This window comes from Camelus dromedarius, chromosome 22 (assembly GCF_036321535.1).
Source record: "Camelus dromedarius isolate mCamDro1 chromosome 22, mCamDro1.pat, whole genome shotgun sequence".
Taxonomy (NCBI): Eukaryota; Metazoa; Chordata; class Mammalia; order Artiodactyla; family Camelidae; genus Camelus; species Camelus dromedarius.
Genome location: NC_087457.1, coordinates 2,422,424 through 2,439,143, shown reverse-complemented (window position 1 = coordinate 2,439,143; position 16,720 = coordinate 2,422,424). Strand labels below are relative to the sequence as shown.

Genomic DNA, 16,720 nt, shown 5'->3' with positions numbered 1-16,720 from the left:
AACAGAAGCTCTGTGGGTTTTCAGCAACTTCTAAGAGCATAAATATTCCTGAAGAGGCTAATCTTCCTCCCAACAAGTGAGGAGCAAGCCGGCAAGTCCTGGGGGCCTGTGGCGGCCAAGCTGTGCAGCCCAGGCTGCTCACCAAGGAGCAAGGAGAAAATCTTAAAAACCTACTTCCATGCTGTCTTTCACAGAATCTCAGAACTGAATGTTTTAATATTTAAACAGGGGTGATTAGTTTTTTTTATATATTATTTTATTTTTTTTCTTTTTCAGTATTATTAGGTATAATTATTACAGTTCAACTCCACATACACATTGCATGTAAATACATTTACAGAGTATACTGCATTTTTTTAGTTACATATATGTACTAATTATTGTTTCTAAGAACAGATTAGAGTTTCAGATTTTTAAACTTACATAGTTACCAGAGGAATAAAGCCAACTACAAAAGAATAATAAACAGAATATGGTAATCCAATCACAAAGGACAGTCATATGTGCTTAAGCATATTCAAGAAATCAAAATAACAATTAGTTCATTTGTGGTCTTATTATTATTGCTATTAATTTTAGATTCCTCATAAATGAAGTCATATGGCATTTTTCTTTCTCTTTTCACCCCACTTCACTTAGAATGACAGTCTTCAGGTCCATCCATGTTGCTGCAAATTGCGTCTGTTATGGCTGAGTAGTATTCCATTGTAGATATGTATCACCTTGTCTTTATCCAGTCATGTGCTGATGGACATTTGTGTTGTTTCCATGTTCTTTGTTCTATGTCCCTTCTGGCAACAATTACTGATTTTAAATATTTTCCACCTTAAAATCCTTCCTGAAGGAGACGTAGTAACAGGAATCAAAAACAGTTACAGCATAGGGTTGTGTGTGATGGGCCCGAGGGGCTTGGTAGGAAGGTTGGCAGAAAAGATTTCAGATTCTGATCAAATGATTCCTCCTCTTGTAGCCCTGCTGACCGCCTCTCTCACGGCCTGCCCTACTAGTCTGACCAGTCCCTTCTGTGAATCCCACTGTATTGTGCACAAATTTTTTCCAATTGGTGTCATTCCGCAGGGACCTTAGGTGAGGCACCTAAGCTCCTGTGTTGGTTTCTTCCATCAGCCCTTAACTTCCTTGGGAGCCAGGACTGTCTCATTGCCCCAAGGATTCCTAATGCCTAGTGAGATGCCTGATACAGCTGGTACTTAACGAGCACATAAGTCAAATGGAAAAACCTGATCAAAGAAATGGCCCTCATTTTTCAGACATGCCTACTTGAGTACATAGGGTAAAATGACAGGTTTTCTTGAATTTGCTGTCAAATACTTCAACAAAGGACAAGTAAAAGAACAAAGGTCTGAATAAAGGAAATATGGAAATGTTTGTGAATTCCTTAATCTGGGTGATGGGCTTATTGTACTATATTTATTGATGTATACTTAAGTTATTTTATAATTTTCTTATAATTAGCTGAATAGCAAGTATTAATACATATTAATTGAAATCCTTTGAGCCGACCAAACTTACCCCACACAAAATCCTTAATGTCCTAGTAGTGTGTCTTACAGAAATCTTTTCCCATAAAGACAGGAAAAAAGGGAAAGACAGATCTGTGCAGTATTTCCACATTGTCAAAAGACCAAAGACCGACACAAAGAAGAGATTCTAAAAAAGATAAAGAGGCTGAAATCAATGTCCTGAAAACCTAGCCAAGAATTCTAAATGTCCCAACTTAACTAACCTCAGCACTGCCGCATCAAGAATGGGGCAAGTAGAATCTTGAGGATTTTTTTTAAATAAATAAATAATGATCCAGTTCCTACCACAGGCAATTATGGTAAGAGTGAGTATAATTTCTAACACCAACTATTGTACAAATTGTAATTTATACTTGATTCAAACTGCTTCTTCTATAAAATCTGAATCTTTTTATTCTTAAGACAGATTTGTGGCATATGACCTAGTGATAAAATTTTCAACTCGCTTGTATTCAAAAAGTTCACCAATGTGAGAGTTTATTACAACAACTATTGCTTTTTGGGAAACCCATGTGCCTTGTCACTCTCTTCCATAAGATTTCCTGTGGAAAATTCAATCCCTCATTCAGGAAGGGGCTGAGCAAACAGTCTGATGGAAAACCTTCATACACTGCAACACAAGAAAATGAAAATGACAGTGAGCAGCCCGTGAAGCCGGCAGACACACACAGCTCACGGCTGTGTTCCCGCCATGACTTTCTGTAACCAGCAGGGAAAATGTGCATTTCAAGAAATAGACATAAACACTTTTCAGGACCTGAGCACATAATTTCCCTTTCAGGGTTTAGTGGGCTTCCATTTAATTCTATGAGAAGTGTTTAAAACAACAGAACAACAGCTGAGATATGGTTTAAAGTAACATTTGTCTTAGTGAAAATAAAGCCAGCTGATAGTTATCATTTTTACTTTATTTGATCTCACTCTCCTACTTTACCTCCCCAACCTCCTCCACAAAATGATGGTGAATGTCCCCTCCTGGGTCAGAAGGCTAAGTAGAAACTACCAATCACATGGAGGTGTGCTTTGTTGTTTTATTTTTCAAAAGAAACATGTTTCATTCATGTGATTTAAAATTAAGATCAAGAAACAAACTCTATTCAATGAATGGTAGCCAACACATGTCATCATAGCTGCTCATCAGGTTTGGCCCCACGTTACACACATTTACATGGACATGTGACATGTGCTGTCATGGGACATGGTGAGTGGGGACAGGGTCTCTGCTCTCACAGGGCACACAGCCTGATGGGGGAGGCAGTGTTCAATCATTGCCTTTTTTTTTTAATGTACTTACAAATTATGGGAAATGCTATTTTAAAAGAACAAAGTGAGTCAATGAAAGTGAAAAATTCAAGGACAGTATTTAGGTGAGTGAAGACAGGGAACCTCTTTGAAGAGCTGACAATCCACTGAAACCCAAAGGACAACTCCAGTGCTGCAGGTGAAGGGCAGGGACACATTGATAAAGGGCTGATATCCAGAATACACCAAAATCTCTTTAAACTCAACAAGAAGAATGAATAACCTGCTTAAGAAATGAGCAAAATGCCTCAACACACAGCTCAACATGGAAACTAGATGCCAAAGAAATCTATGGAAACTTGCTCCACAGCATCTGTCATCAAGGGGCTGCAGACTGAAACAGCTAGATATCACTGCACACCAGTCATAACTGCCAAAACTCAGAACACTGACAGCACCAAATGCTGGTGAGGATGTGGAGTGTCAGGAATTCTCTTGTATTGCTTGTGGGAATGAAAAATGGCCCAGATACTTTGGAAGACGGTCTGGCAATTTTTTACAAAACTAAACGTACTCCTACCATATGATCTGGCAACTGTTCTCCTTGGTGTTTACTGAACAAAATGGAAAATTACGTCCACACACAAATCTGCATACAGATGTTAATAGCAGCTTTATTCATAATCACCAGAACTCAGAAACAACTAAGCTGTTCTTCAGTAGGTGAATGGATAAATAAACTGTGGTCCAGGCAGAAAATGGACTATTTATGGTGTTAAAATTAAGTGAGTTATCAAGGCATGGAAAGACATGGAGGAACCTTAAATGCATATTACTAAGTGAAAGAAGCCAATCTGGGAAGGTTCCGCAACTGTCTGATTCCAACTGTATGGTGTTCTGGGAAAGGGAAAACCACAGAGACTAAAAGATCAGTTACTGTCAGAGGCTAGAGGGGAAGGAGTAATGAATGAGGTGCAGCACGGAGCATTTTTAGGGTCACTAAGACAGACTACTCTGTATGATGCTGTGATGGTAGAAACGTGTCATTGTACATCTGTCCAAACCCACAGAGTGCCCACCACCAAGTGTAAATCCTAGTGTCAAGTATGGGCATTTGGTGATGATGACGTGTCAGTGTAGGTTCACCCATTGTCGCAAATGCACGCTCAGGTACAGGCGTCAATAGTGAGGAGGCTGTGGGGACAAACTGCAGTTCATACCCCCAATCCAGCCCCAGCCACTGCTGTGAATAAAGCTCTGTGGGTGTGTGGACTGTCCGGCTGCTCTGGCGTCTGAACAGCAGAGCTGAGCAGCTGCACCAGAGATCAGGAGGTTTGCAGATCCTGAAATATTGACTCCCAAGCCCTTGACAGAAAAAAGTCTGCTGTGTCCTGCTCTACACGAATCACAATTCACCCTGATGAGACAGGAGAGCAGGGCCCAAACAAGGCATGGTTAATCGGACTGAAGCAATGTTTTAGTTCCAAAACCTTTGTTGAAGTCCTGCAGAATCAGTGACAGACTGTAGCCAGGAAGCGTCTGCAGAAGGAGTCGGTAGCAGGCCTTCCCGCCAGGCTCCGGGATGCCGGGGGCCATGCGCTGCACGGGGGCCACCCACTTGAAGAAGATGGACTTGCAGTGGAAGCCGATCAACTCATAGAGCTCGGAGAAGATGCTGCACTGCTGAATTCTCTCCTAGGAATGCTGAAGCACAGGGAGAAAAGCAACAAGCATCTGAACGAAACATGTAAGTGAAAAAAGACACGTAAAAAAGGTTTTCCCATAAAACAGAGACCTGATGACACAGGAAGGAAGAGGAAGGCTGACTTCGTGCACTGATGGGACCGGATGCAGAAATGCAGGGAAGCAGCGCTGTGCAGATGCTCCAGACCCCCTCCGGCCCCACCTCTCCACGTTCATCCTGTCCTTTTCCTAGAAAGGCCTGTATTCCCTGAAACAGAGGAATCTGCTCCCTACACATGAGACGCAGAGAAAGGAAGGAGCAAAAGAAAGGAAAAGTAAAGGAACAACGTTTCATCTAGACCCTAGTGTTTGGGCAGGACTTTCACCAAAAACACATCTTCTCAAAGCACAGAGCACACAGTGAGAGGCTGACAGAGTGACTGCGACTTCTGCTCCTTAAGCACCAGCTACCTGCCAGCACATGCTGCGCCCCTTACTGAATCATTACAATCATCTCAGAAACTATTACTACCCCGTCTCACAGGCAAGGAAATCTGAAACTCGGGGAGGAATTATTATCATCCTGGACAATGTCCCACGACCCAGAATTGTCAGAGCCTCCACAGACCCTGGACTAAAATTCTCCACTTCACCATGGGCCCTGAGCCTCAGGCTGAGGCCACGTCAGGTCTGCACGGGCCCAGAGCACGAGTATGTGGGACAGGGAATGGTCCCACTCGAAGTGCCAGGCCAAGGCCCTCAGAAACCTATGAAATGAAACCAAATCCCCAAACTCATTTCCAACCCACTGCCCTGTCCGGGAGGATGGCTCGGCACATCTGTGCTGTTACCTGTGCACAGGCTGAGAAAGGGGCCCAGACAGTGACGTGACGTCCCAGTGGAAGTGGCTTGGAGACCGCTTCATCACAGGACAGACTCTCCCGGCTTCCAAAGTTAACTCTCCATTCCATTTCCAACTGGAAGGTAAGTTTAGACTTGTTTTCCTCTCCTAGAAACAAAGAGAGTGGTAATATCAGCAGGAAACTCAAGACTGAGGAAGAGTCTCCTGGCCATCTGGAAGGATAGGCCGGGGAGGGAACAGAGACAGGGATCAGAAAGACCCGTGTTCCAGTCCAAAGTCTGCACGTCACTCGCTTTGACAGTTTACATTTTAATACAGGTGAAAAAATCTAATTATGATTGCTGGGAAAACTAATTGAAATAACGTATGCCACTAGCATACATCTAAAATCCTTAATGAGTGTCCCAGAAATGGAAGTGATCGTGGTTAGTTACTGTCTGCCAAGTCTTGGGTGCTAAGCCCACATCAGCCAGCCAGAGATGTGCCAGAGAATGCCTCACCAGCTAGCAGCCTTCTCCAACTTGGAAACTCACAGTGTCTGAAGAACAGGCAGTGGTGGATGCTTTGGGACACTCTGGAGGTAGCACTCCAGTGATGACTTTAAAAAGCTGGGGAGAATTTAGGGGACCATACATTTCAAATACAGAAAACACATTCCATGTCTGCCCACATTCATCTCTAGCCATGATGATTCAGAGAGGAAATACATATTCAAACGTACACCATTTTCCCACATAAGTGCATCAAAACAATTTGGAAAGAATGTAACTTTCTTCTCTAGATCACACAGCGGGGATTACAAGGTTTGTACTGAGAGCCCTACTTGTAAAACATCTGCTAACATAACTGGGTCCACTATCAGTCCATTCAAAGAGAAGGATGGAAAAGAACAAAGCCAAGCTAATACACTCCGGTCTTTGGTGGGTTACAATGTCACAAAGGAGACGGACAGGTCATCAAGGAACCACCCTGCCGTGATCACGGAGCCGGGTAACGGGGTTGGCGGCAAGATGTACGACGCAGCTGCAGCTGTGCCCGCACTTCTAGGCTGGTATCCAAAGTCACCTCTACATGGCGTCCAATGCTTGTGCCCACGTCCTCATCACCTGAGATGTATTTAAGAGAAATGAAAACTAATAAACGGAAAATACCTTTGGTGGGCACACCGTCCAAAGAGCAAAGTCACAGTTTGACAACTGGCCATCCCGGTTCCCTGGGATTCATTCTTGGAGAACCTTAAAAACCACTCCTCTGTCCTCAAGAAGTGCTGCCTACTTGTCCAATCTTTGGCTCAGGGATACAGCACGTTCACGTGGACTTCAATGTCTGCACAGATTTGACTGTCTTTCTCCAGGTTCATTTGTCCATTCTGAAGAGGCCTGAGTTAAGTCCATCTTCTGTAAGATCAATTCCCTCCAGTGAAACTCATCGAGCCTGCAATTAAAAGCCAACTGAACAGGACTGTCCTCAGCTAAAAATGTCACCCACCCTTCACTGCTTTCTTAATTTCCTTTCCTGGCTAATTGCAACAGACTAAAACCTCCCTCCACCCAGCTCCCCAACTATGTCAAACAGAAAGTAAGGTCCATAAAAGAGGAGACAACTCCATAGTCACCTCTGATCCTAGCATATACTAATGTCAATAAATAGAACTATGATTATGGATTCTTTCCTTTAAAACCTTTCTGGTTATTTAAATGAGACCTTGGAAGAGAGCTGTTTGGGTCTAGTATCATGATCCAGAAGACTCAGGAGGCCTTTTTCGGAATGGCTGTTCACTGATTCATTCAAAACACAACTTCTCATTCCGGGAGGAGCTGTGATTTTCTGCCAGGAGATTGTGGTCACTCTCATGCCAGAACAGCTTTAAACTAAATCCTTACTTTGGATTTGTTATTTTTCCCTGCTTCCCCAAAAATTGACTTTCCTTAATTTCTTGCCTTGAGGAATGATATTTTTCTTTCTTTCTAATTCACCCTTTATTAAACAGGATTCTCAGGATGTGCTTGGCCTTACATAGGATGAGCCATCCAACTCCCAGTTTGAGAGGCCTGGGGCTCACCTCCCGCCCTCCTGCTAGGGCAACTAACAATCAGTTCAGGAGCCAACCAGCACCCCAGGGCTTCTAAGGCTCGCGTATCTCCCAGAATCCCTGCTTTCTGGTATGACTTGGATTCTGAGGATTTCCCCTCACTTTCTTGAAAATTAGCTGTGCAACTTGAAAGATGAGGAAGGAAGGATTTATTTCTTAATCAGCATTTTAAGGAACTTGTGTAATGAACGTCTTCACGAGTTTGTAGAACCCTCCATTGCCGAGACAGAGAACACAATAGATATTTTCTAAATTTAGGTACCATGTGCATTGTTTCTTTGCTTTTGTTTTCTTAACTACTAACACACATTTTTTAATTAAAAAAAATAAGGCCCAAAATAGGATAGAAACTTGAGGGGGCAAACAAAATTTAAGGGCAAAGAAAGAAAAATGATAAGTACTCTACAAAGTTAATATAATACATACACTATGGATCAGATCAGCAATTCTCAGTAACAGCTAATTGAAACATGACCATGAGTTAAACGTCTCTCCTGTCAGGAGATGACCAACAGATAATAGAATTAAAACAACAAATTAAAATTCTAAGTCTGGCGAGGTATAGAAGGCTACCAGCTAAATGTGTCTTCTTCTGGAAAAGAGGGAGGCTCACCAGCTCTTTGCTGTGGAGCCTGAGCCCAGGGGAGGGCGGTGAAGAACCGCCCTGTTAGTATCCAATTAACAAAGTGGGTGATGAATAAAGAGATGTGAGCTTTGATGACAGAGATGATACTACTATTCACTTGTCCTGTAAAGTATGTCTTCACGTTCAGTGATCAATACCTCGACGTCCTCAGGGATTGAGATTATAGGAAAATGCACTGCCCGGGCCCAGACCTCCTCTGTGAGCTTGTGACACTGCACTTAGATGTCTCAAGGGCAACTCAAACTCCACCTGCAAAGAGCTGACTTCACGGTGCTCCTCCCATAGCCGTCCTGCCCAGGGCCCCTGTTTGGGAGGGAAGGTCTCTCTGCCCCTCCCAGCTCAGGCCCATCACTCACAGATGTGACTGGACCCCTCCTTCAGGGCTCAGATTTCCTCAGTCACCGAGCCCCACCACCCACACCTGACCTACCAGGTACTCACAGGCACTCCCTCAGCACTGACTCTGTGCTGGGGACCACGCTGCACACTGTGCGAATGTTATCTCACTGGATCTCCACAACAGTCCTGGGAATTGGGTACATCACTGCTTCAATTGATTAGATAAATTGTTTCACTTCCTTGAGTGTGTCATCCAAAGTGACACGTCTACTGAGCCACAAACATGGGACTGAAAACCACTTGAAAATTGAACACTGCTACACCTTGCAGCCACCCTACTCTGATTCGTCACATCACTTTCTGCCGAGCCTACTGAATGTTTGCAAGCATTCTACAAACACAAAAGTGATCTACGAGAGCACCCCACTCCCCTACTTAAAATCTGTCAATGACGGTCCACTGCTCTTCAGAGAAAGCCTCACCAGGCCTGAGCACATCCCAACGGCACGGCATCCTCGTTCCCTGCGTGGCCACGCTGCCTCACCCACCACGCAGCACAGTACCGTGTCCAGGACTGGGATGCTGACTCCGTACAACACGGGGCTCGTCTCACTCGAACAATGATCACCCTCTTCAGTGGTCACCCTCTTCAATGCTGACTCTCAGAAAAATGTTTTCTCAGGATGAATCAATATCTTTTTCCTTACAACTTCCAGTCATTGATAATGAGCTCCCCCCAAAAGAGAGAAGACTTAATCCTCAGTCTCCTTATCTGTAAAGTGGGAATAGCAAGGAAATATGTAAGGTTTTCAGAGAAATAAATTTCATGTGAGACTGAGGGACAATTCCCAACATACAGTAAGCACTCAATATGGGCTTACTTAGTATTAATAAGAATATGTTGCATTCCAGCAACCTTAAATCAATGTTTTATGGCTTTGTCCAACAGACTACTGACAAACAGTTGGACGAACCCCTTTGAGCAGATCAGCACAAGTGTATTGGGAGAGGTAAGTGCTGCCTCCAGTTACAGCTCAAACTCTTACATGTTGTTTGAGCATTTAGTTGTCGTTATTGAATAAAGACAGGTGTTCTTTAGTCAAAGCTCCTGAAACATAAATCTTCAAAGATAGATACAAATTAGGTTTCAAGTACAACATTCTCACTAGAAATTATTTGAAAATGATAGTCTTAGCTCCTCTGTACATCAAAAGGGCATGTTCTTAATGTATCTGACTATATACACTGAAAGGATTGTTTAAAGGAATTAAGATGAAGCCATCCTAAATAAGTTCTCAGTATCATCTGCACAAAGCCCCACCCAAGGGTCTCATTTCTCACTTCCACATAGGTGTTGAGGTAGTTTAACCTGGGTCTTGGTTTTTTATAACACAGGGGAGGGAAGAGTTGTGGATAGATTTATGTAGCAAATATAAACCTAGTGTATTTGATGTGTAGGAATCCTAGAAATAAACAAATTGATATATAGTCCCACCCTTAAGAAGCTCAGCCTTCCCATTTACAACAGCATTAAAAATAAAATGGGAGATACATTTAACAAAAATTTACAAGATTTGTACATTGAACAATTTGAAGTATCACTGAAAAAATTTTAGAAGATCTACATATATGGAAGACATCCCATGTTCATGGAATAGTAGACAATATTATTAAAAATGTTAAGACTCCCCAAAGTGATCTACAAATTCAGTGGAATTGCTATCAAAATTCCAGCTGACTTCTTTGCAAAAATTGAAAAACTGATCCCAAAATTCATATGGAAGTGCTAGGGGCCCAGGACAGCCAAAGCAATCTTGAAGAAGCAGAGCAAAGTGGGAGGAGTAACTTTAAATTTTACTACAAATCTATAGTACTGAAGTCATTATGGTACTGTCATAAGTTTGGATACATAAATCTATGAGACACAGTAAAAATTCCAGGGGGGAAACTTACATTTACAGTCAGTTTTCAACAAGGGTGCCAACAACACTCCATTGAAAGAATAGTCTATTCAATGAATGGTGCAGGGAAAGCTGGGTATCTGCAGGCAAAAGAATGAATTTAGATTCTGAAACCCCCTATTGTATATAACAAATAAAAATTAATTGAAAATGGATCACAGACAGAAACGTAAAATCTACACCGATAAACTTTCTAAAAGAAGACATAGTATAAATCTTTGTGGTCCTAGGATAGGTTATGGTTTCCTAGATACAATACCAAGAGCAGAAGTGATAAAAAAAAAAAACCAGATAAACTGGACTTCATCAAAATTAAAACCACTTGTTACAAAAGACATCATCAAGAAAGTGAAATGAAAGGGGAAGTGGGTAGCTCAAGTGATAGAGTGCATGCTTGGCAAAAAATAAATAAATAAATTAAATAAATGAATAAATCTAATTACCTCCCCTATAAAGAAATTGTCTTAATGTTTAAAAAAAGTAAAGTGGAATGACAATCTGCAGAATAGTAGAAAAAATTTGCAAAGCATATATCTAATAACAGACTAGAATCCAGGATATAAAACGAATGCTTACAACTGACCAATACAAAGAAAATCGACTCAATTTTTAAATTTACCAAGGAATTAAATAGATACACAAATGGCCAATAAGCATATGAATAGATGCTCAGCATCACTAGTCAAATCAAAATCAAAATGAGATCTCATTTTACACCCGCTAGGATGGTTATAATCAAAACACGGACAATAACAAATGTCGGTCAGGAGGCAGAGGAAAGGGAACCCTCAATATGCAGCCATTGGAAAGGGGCAATGGTGCAGCTTCTTTGGAAAAGTCTGGTGTTTCCTCAAAAGTTTAGTGTTATCATATGGCTCAGCAATTCTACTCCTACATATAGGGTCATCCCTCAGTATCCTCGGGGGATTGGTTTCAGGAACCCACCACACTGGATTCCATAATCCAAGGATGTTCGAGTCCCTTTACAACCAGCCATCTGGATCCATGAAGTGGAAACTACAGCTATGGCGGGCCAACTGTGCAGCCAACAGAATGAAAACATATTCTCACAAAAGCTTGCACATCAATATTCATGGCAGTATCATTCAGAGTAGCCAAAGGTTACAAACAATATCCATCCATCAATGAATGGTTAAAAAAATTATCAAGAATAGTCCCAAAAAATTTTGGAAATTGAATCTTTGACAAAGGAGGTGAGAACATACAATGGAGTAAAGACAGCCTCTTCAGAAAATGGTGTAGGGAAAACTGGACAGCTGCATGTAAATCAATGAAGTTAGACTACTCCCTCACAGCACACACAAAAATAAATTCAAAATGGCTTAAAGACTTAAACATGTAGACAAGACACTACAAACCTCTTAGAAGAAAACGTAGGCAAAACATCTGACATGCATCTCAGCAATGTTCTCCTAGAGCAGTCTACTCAAGCAATAGAATTACAAGCAAAAATATACAAGTGGGGTCTAATTAAACTTACAAGCTTTTGCACAGCAAAGGAAAGAGTAAGCAAAACCAAAAGACAACCTATGGAATGGGAGAAAATATTTACAATAAATGAGACTGTCAAGGGGTTAATTCCCAGAATATACAAACAGCTTTTACACTTGATAAGAAAGAAAAATAAACAATTCAATCCAAAAATGGGCAGAAGTGCTAAAGAAACTTTTCTCCAATGAAAACATGCAAATGGCCAATAGGCACATGAAAAAATGCTCAATATCATTATCAGAGAAATGCAAATCAAAACTACAATCAAGTATCACCTCACACCAGTCAGAATAGCCATCATTCAGAAGTTCACAAACAATAAATGCTGGAGAGGCTGTGGAGAAAGTGGAACCCTCCTACACTGTGGTGGGAATGCAGTTTGGTGGAGCCATTGTGGAAAACAGTATGGAGATTCACCAAAAGACAAAAAATTGACTTCCCCTATGACCCAGCAATCACACTCCTGGGCATATATCCAGAAGTAACCCTAAATAAAAAAGACACTTTCCCCCAAATGTTCACAGCAGCACTATTTACAATAGCCAAGACATGGAAACAACCTAAATGTCCACTGACAGATGACTGGATAAAGAGGTTGCAGTATATTTATACCATAGACTACTACTCAGGCATAAAAAATAATAAAATAATGCCATTTGCTGTAACATCAATGGATCTGGAGAATGTCATTCTAAGAGAAGTAAGCCAGAAAGAGAAAGAAAAATACCATATGAGATCGCTCATATGTGGAATCTTAAAAAAAAAAAGAAAAACAAAGAAAGAGAAACTTATCTACAGAGCAGAAACAGACACAGAGACATAGAAATCAAACTATGATTACCAGAGGGGAGACGGTGTGGGAAGGGATAAATTGCGAGTTCAAGGTTTGCAGATACTGATTTTGTATAGAATAAACAGCAAGTTTATACTGTATAGTACAGGGAAATATGTTTAATATCTTATAGTAACTTATGTTGAAAAAGAATATGAAAATGAATACCTGTATATTCCTGTATAACTGAAGTGTTGTGCTGTAAACAAGAAACTGATGCAACATTATAAACTGACTAGACTTCAATGAAACTATTTTTAAATAGACCAAAAACAAAAAAAAAAGAAAAAAGATATTATTAAACCAAAAGAATAAATTACTGTTTCAGGCTACAACATGGATGAACCTTAAAAAAGTATGCTGAAATAAGCCAGACACAAAAGGACAAATACTGCCCTTTTAGGTGAAGTGTATCTAAGTGTTCATTGTACTAATCCTGTAAATTTTCCGGAAGTTTTAAGTCTATCAAATTAAAAATAAAGTGTATTATTCATTAAAAACATAAAACGATTCCTCACAGGAGGGCTTTAAATAATAAATGAAGAAATGCATGTAAATCTCCTGGAACAACACTTTGCATGTCCACAGACAGTCACTGCTGTCACTGCCACTCAGAAGTTGGTACCAGCGCTGATGAGAGCTGCCTCCACTCGCTGCCCTGTAGACAGGAGTGAGGGCCTTGGCTCTGACAGGCAGGGTGACCTGGAACCTGAGTCAGACACAGCCACGCCCCAGACTCTGTGTTACCCAACTTTCTTATACAAACTGCTACATGTAACGTAAACACGCTAGAGGGATGTATCTTACAACATAGGCAATACAGTCAATTATTTACAATAACTATAAATGGAGCAACTATTGTACACCTGAAACATATCATATTGTAAATCAGTTATACCTTTAGAAAAAATTAAAAAATAATGTAAAAATGTTATAACTTTAATATCAGTCCGGTTTTTAAGTAACTACTAAACAGCTTAGAATGTATAAAAGCATTTAAGTGTGATATTTATTTACATAAATATTTACTTTCACCCTCCTGCTAAAAGAGAATTTAAACAATTTTTTAAGCACAGCTTAACAACCATAACAAAAAGACAAAAGTGAGAGTGAAAAGAATATGGAGATTCAATAATTAAATGAAACCAGGGGGAGGTAAAGTCATAAAAATGGATGCCATGAAGTCAGGGTAAGTGTTAAAGGCCAATTAGAAATTCAGCTGTAAGATTTTTGGCAGCTAAAGCAAAAAGAAAAAGATGAAGGGGCGGGTGGTAGAGCTCAGTGTTAGAGCATGTGTATATCATACACGGGGTCTGGGTTCAAGCCCCAGATGGACTTTAGATGGACTTTAGACTCAACCCTCACCCTCCAGGAAATTCAAAATACACACCGACAGAGTGCTATGGACAAGATTTTTTTTTTAAACAAATTCCTGAAACACTAGCAGGTCTTGGTTCTACTGAGACACAAACGGATTATGTGTATAATGTTTCACAAAAGCCCTAAAATATTATCACCCCAACTTGACACATCAAGAAACTGAGGTAGAGAAGTTTATCACATTGTACAAGATTAAAGAGAGGACACGACAGACACCATATTTAAATCCAAGCCCCTGCTCCACTGCTCACACTAGAAAGTGTGACATACTGCCGCTTTCCTGCCCTCTCCCTGCAATAAATCTCTGAAGAGTCTTTTCTGTGCCACCTGGAATCACAATCACATCAATTTTCCACAAACAGCAATGTCACTCCTTGGAGGACGTATCAAAATCTAAAGGGTTGGGATGGGAGGAGAGATTTGCATTTTCTGTTTCTCAAAGGAAATATGGCTTTAAAAGAAACTGAAAATCACTTATCTAGTCTAAGCCCTCATTGTGCAGAGAAAGAAACGGAGGGTCAGAAGAGATGAGGAAAGGTCCTCATTAATAAATATTGCCTCAGCGCAGCACCAAGCCAGCCCTGGGAACTTCTAGGGGAGGATCTGGGAGGCCCAGGAGAATAAGTGTTAGAAAACGGAAAGAGAAGAAGCATAAAAGACCCTGTCTCTACACCACCATACCATGAAATTCCACCAAATTACCCATTATGGGTGCAGCCAATATTAAGGTGGGCTAAACAGGTTATAGAAACCTGGAAGTCTCAACCATAGTGGAAATTCCAACATTTACTATGTTGTTTTCCCAGTTCAAGCATCAACTCAGTGGGCACTCTGTACCAGGGAGTACACTAGGCCTGGAGTTCTCCCAAATACAGATCTCTATTACCATGTGTGCAAACCACATAAAGGCCACCAGAAGAAAAGTGCCCACAGATAAGATGGAATTACTGAAGCTGAAAGCAGCCAAAGAGCATATATTACTAGGAAAAACGGTGCTGCTAGAAATGGACTCATGGACATAGAAAGCAAACTGTGGTTAGCAGCCAGGAAAGGGGGGATTAACAGATGCACATTAATAAATATAAAATAAATGACAAGGACCTACTATATAGCATAGGGAACTATATTCAATTTCTTGTAATGACTTGTACTAAAAACAATCTAAAACTTATGTATATACATATGCATATGTTTATAACTGAATTTCTGCTGTACACCTGAAACTATCATTGTAAATTGACTACACTTCTATAAAAAATAATTTTAAAAAATAAGTAAAAATAAAAGCAACGCCATTAAGAAAAAATAAAAGAATACTCTAATCCCCTTAGCTGTAGGTGCTGGAGAATCCTGGTTGCAAGCACCAAGTCCACTGGATCACTCCAGCACTGGCTGTCACTCTTTCTGACCATCAGAGAGTCACTTGGCTTCACTGAGGTTACTTTCCTCCCCTGTGAAAGGCAACAGTAGCAACTAACGATGTATAGAATCTCATCATTCACAAGCCCAAAAATTAGTGAGGGCTTCCCATGGGCCAGGCTCTGGAGAGATGGAAAGATACGGTTCCAGATATATTCATGTTTAGAAGAAATTTATGCCATAAAGACATTAATTCTTCCTGTTTTGATAGACAAATGCATTGCAATTCTGATTAGAATTCCTACCAGATTTTTCATGGAATGTAACAAGTTATTTTATGGTCAGGAATAGCCAAGAACCTTCTTTAGAATCACCACTGGAGAGGGGTGGATAGGTCACTCATTTCCTCTGGTCTTTCTGATGTGATGAAACGTTCTGGAATAATAATTGTTGCACAACTGTGAATATGCTAAAAGCTGCTGAATTGTACCATATAAATGGATGGACTTCATGGTGTGTGAACAATATCACAATAAAGCTGTTATATGAAAAAATATTTCTTGACAATTATTTTTCCCTCTATACTACTAGTCTGCCCTACAATTTAAGAAAAACAAAAAACCAAAACAAACCAAACTGTGCCAGTTGCTCTTTAGGACTGCAATATCCCTGGGTCTCCAACGCCCCTGGTGGTGCTGTTCCTGTTAAAATACCCTAGCTGGGCTGCTCTAGTTAGGGACGGTAACTATCTTTTTAAAATCGACGGTCACACGTTTCACCCTGGGAGAGGGAAGGAAGGAGGATATCACAGCCTCATAGCTTCAGCACATTTTTAAATGAACCAAGCCCTGCTTTCAACACTGTAATCCCTCGCACTATAAAAAAATTGACATAAACAAGCACCGCCATCATAACACCTGAAAGTGTTCAAGATACTTACCTGCGGCAGAAACACTGAGGGAGGAGATAGAAGCTCGCTCAACACTGAGGATCCCTTTTCCCGACTCCACTAGGAGAAGCTGGGCGTTACAGCCGGGGGCTCTCAGCCGAGGGAGCAGTGCCCACGCCACTGAGCTGGTCCTGAGGGAGCGGGAAAGGGAGAGGAGGGCAGCCCCGGGGTCGCGGGGCAGGGAAAGCGGGGGGTTGGGGACGCGGGCTGCAGCCCCACTCGGAGTCCAGCCCCAGCCCCAGCCGCCCGCCCCCATCCGGGTCGGCAGACCACGCCCGCCCGGGACACAGCCCGCCCAGGTGTGGGGACTGCCCGGCGGCCG

The 16,720-nt window shown here is 41.4% G+C and overlaps 1 long non-coding RNA gene across 1 annotated transcript; it reads right to left on the bottom strand.

Annotated features, from left to right (window-relative positions):
• Positions 1-236: 236 nt before the first annotated feature.
• Positions 237-9,128, bottom strand: LOC135318879 (uncharacterized). Its single transcript, XR_010377276.1, has 4 exons — positions 8,888-9,128; positions 6,480-6,762; positions 5,318-5,475; positions 237-4,487 (listed from the first exon to the last, which is right to left on the bottom strand). It is a non-coding gene; the product is annotated as an uncharacterized LOC135318879 (long non-coding RNA).
• Between the last annotated feature and the right edge of the window lie 7,592 nt (positions 9,129-16,720).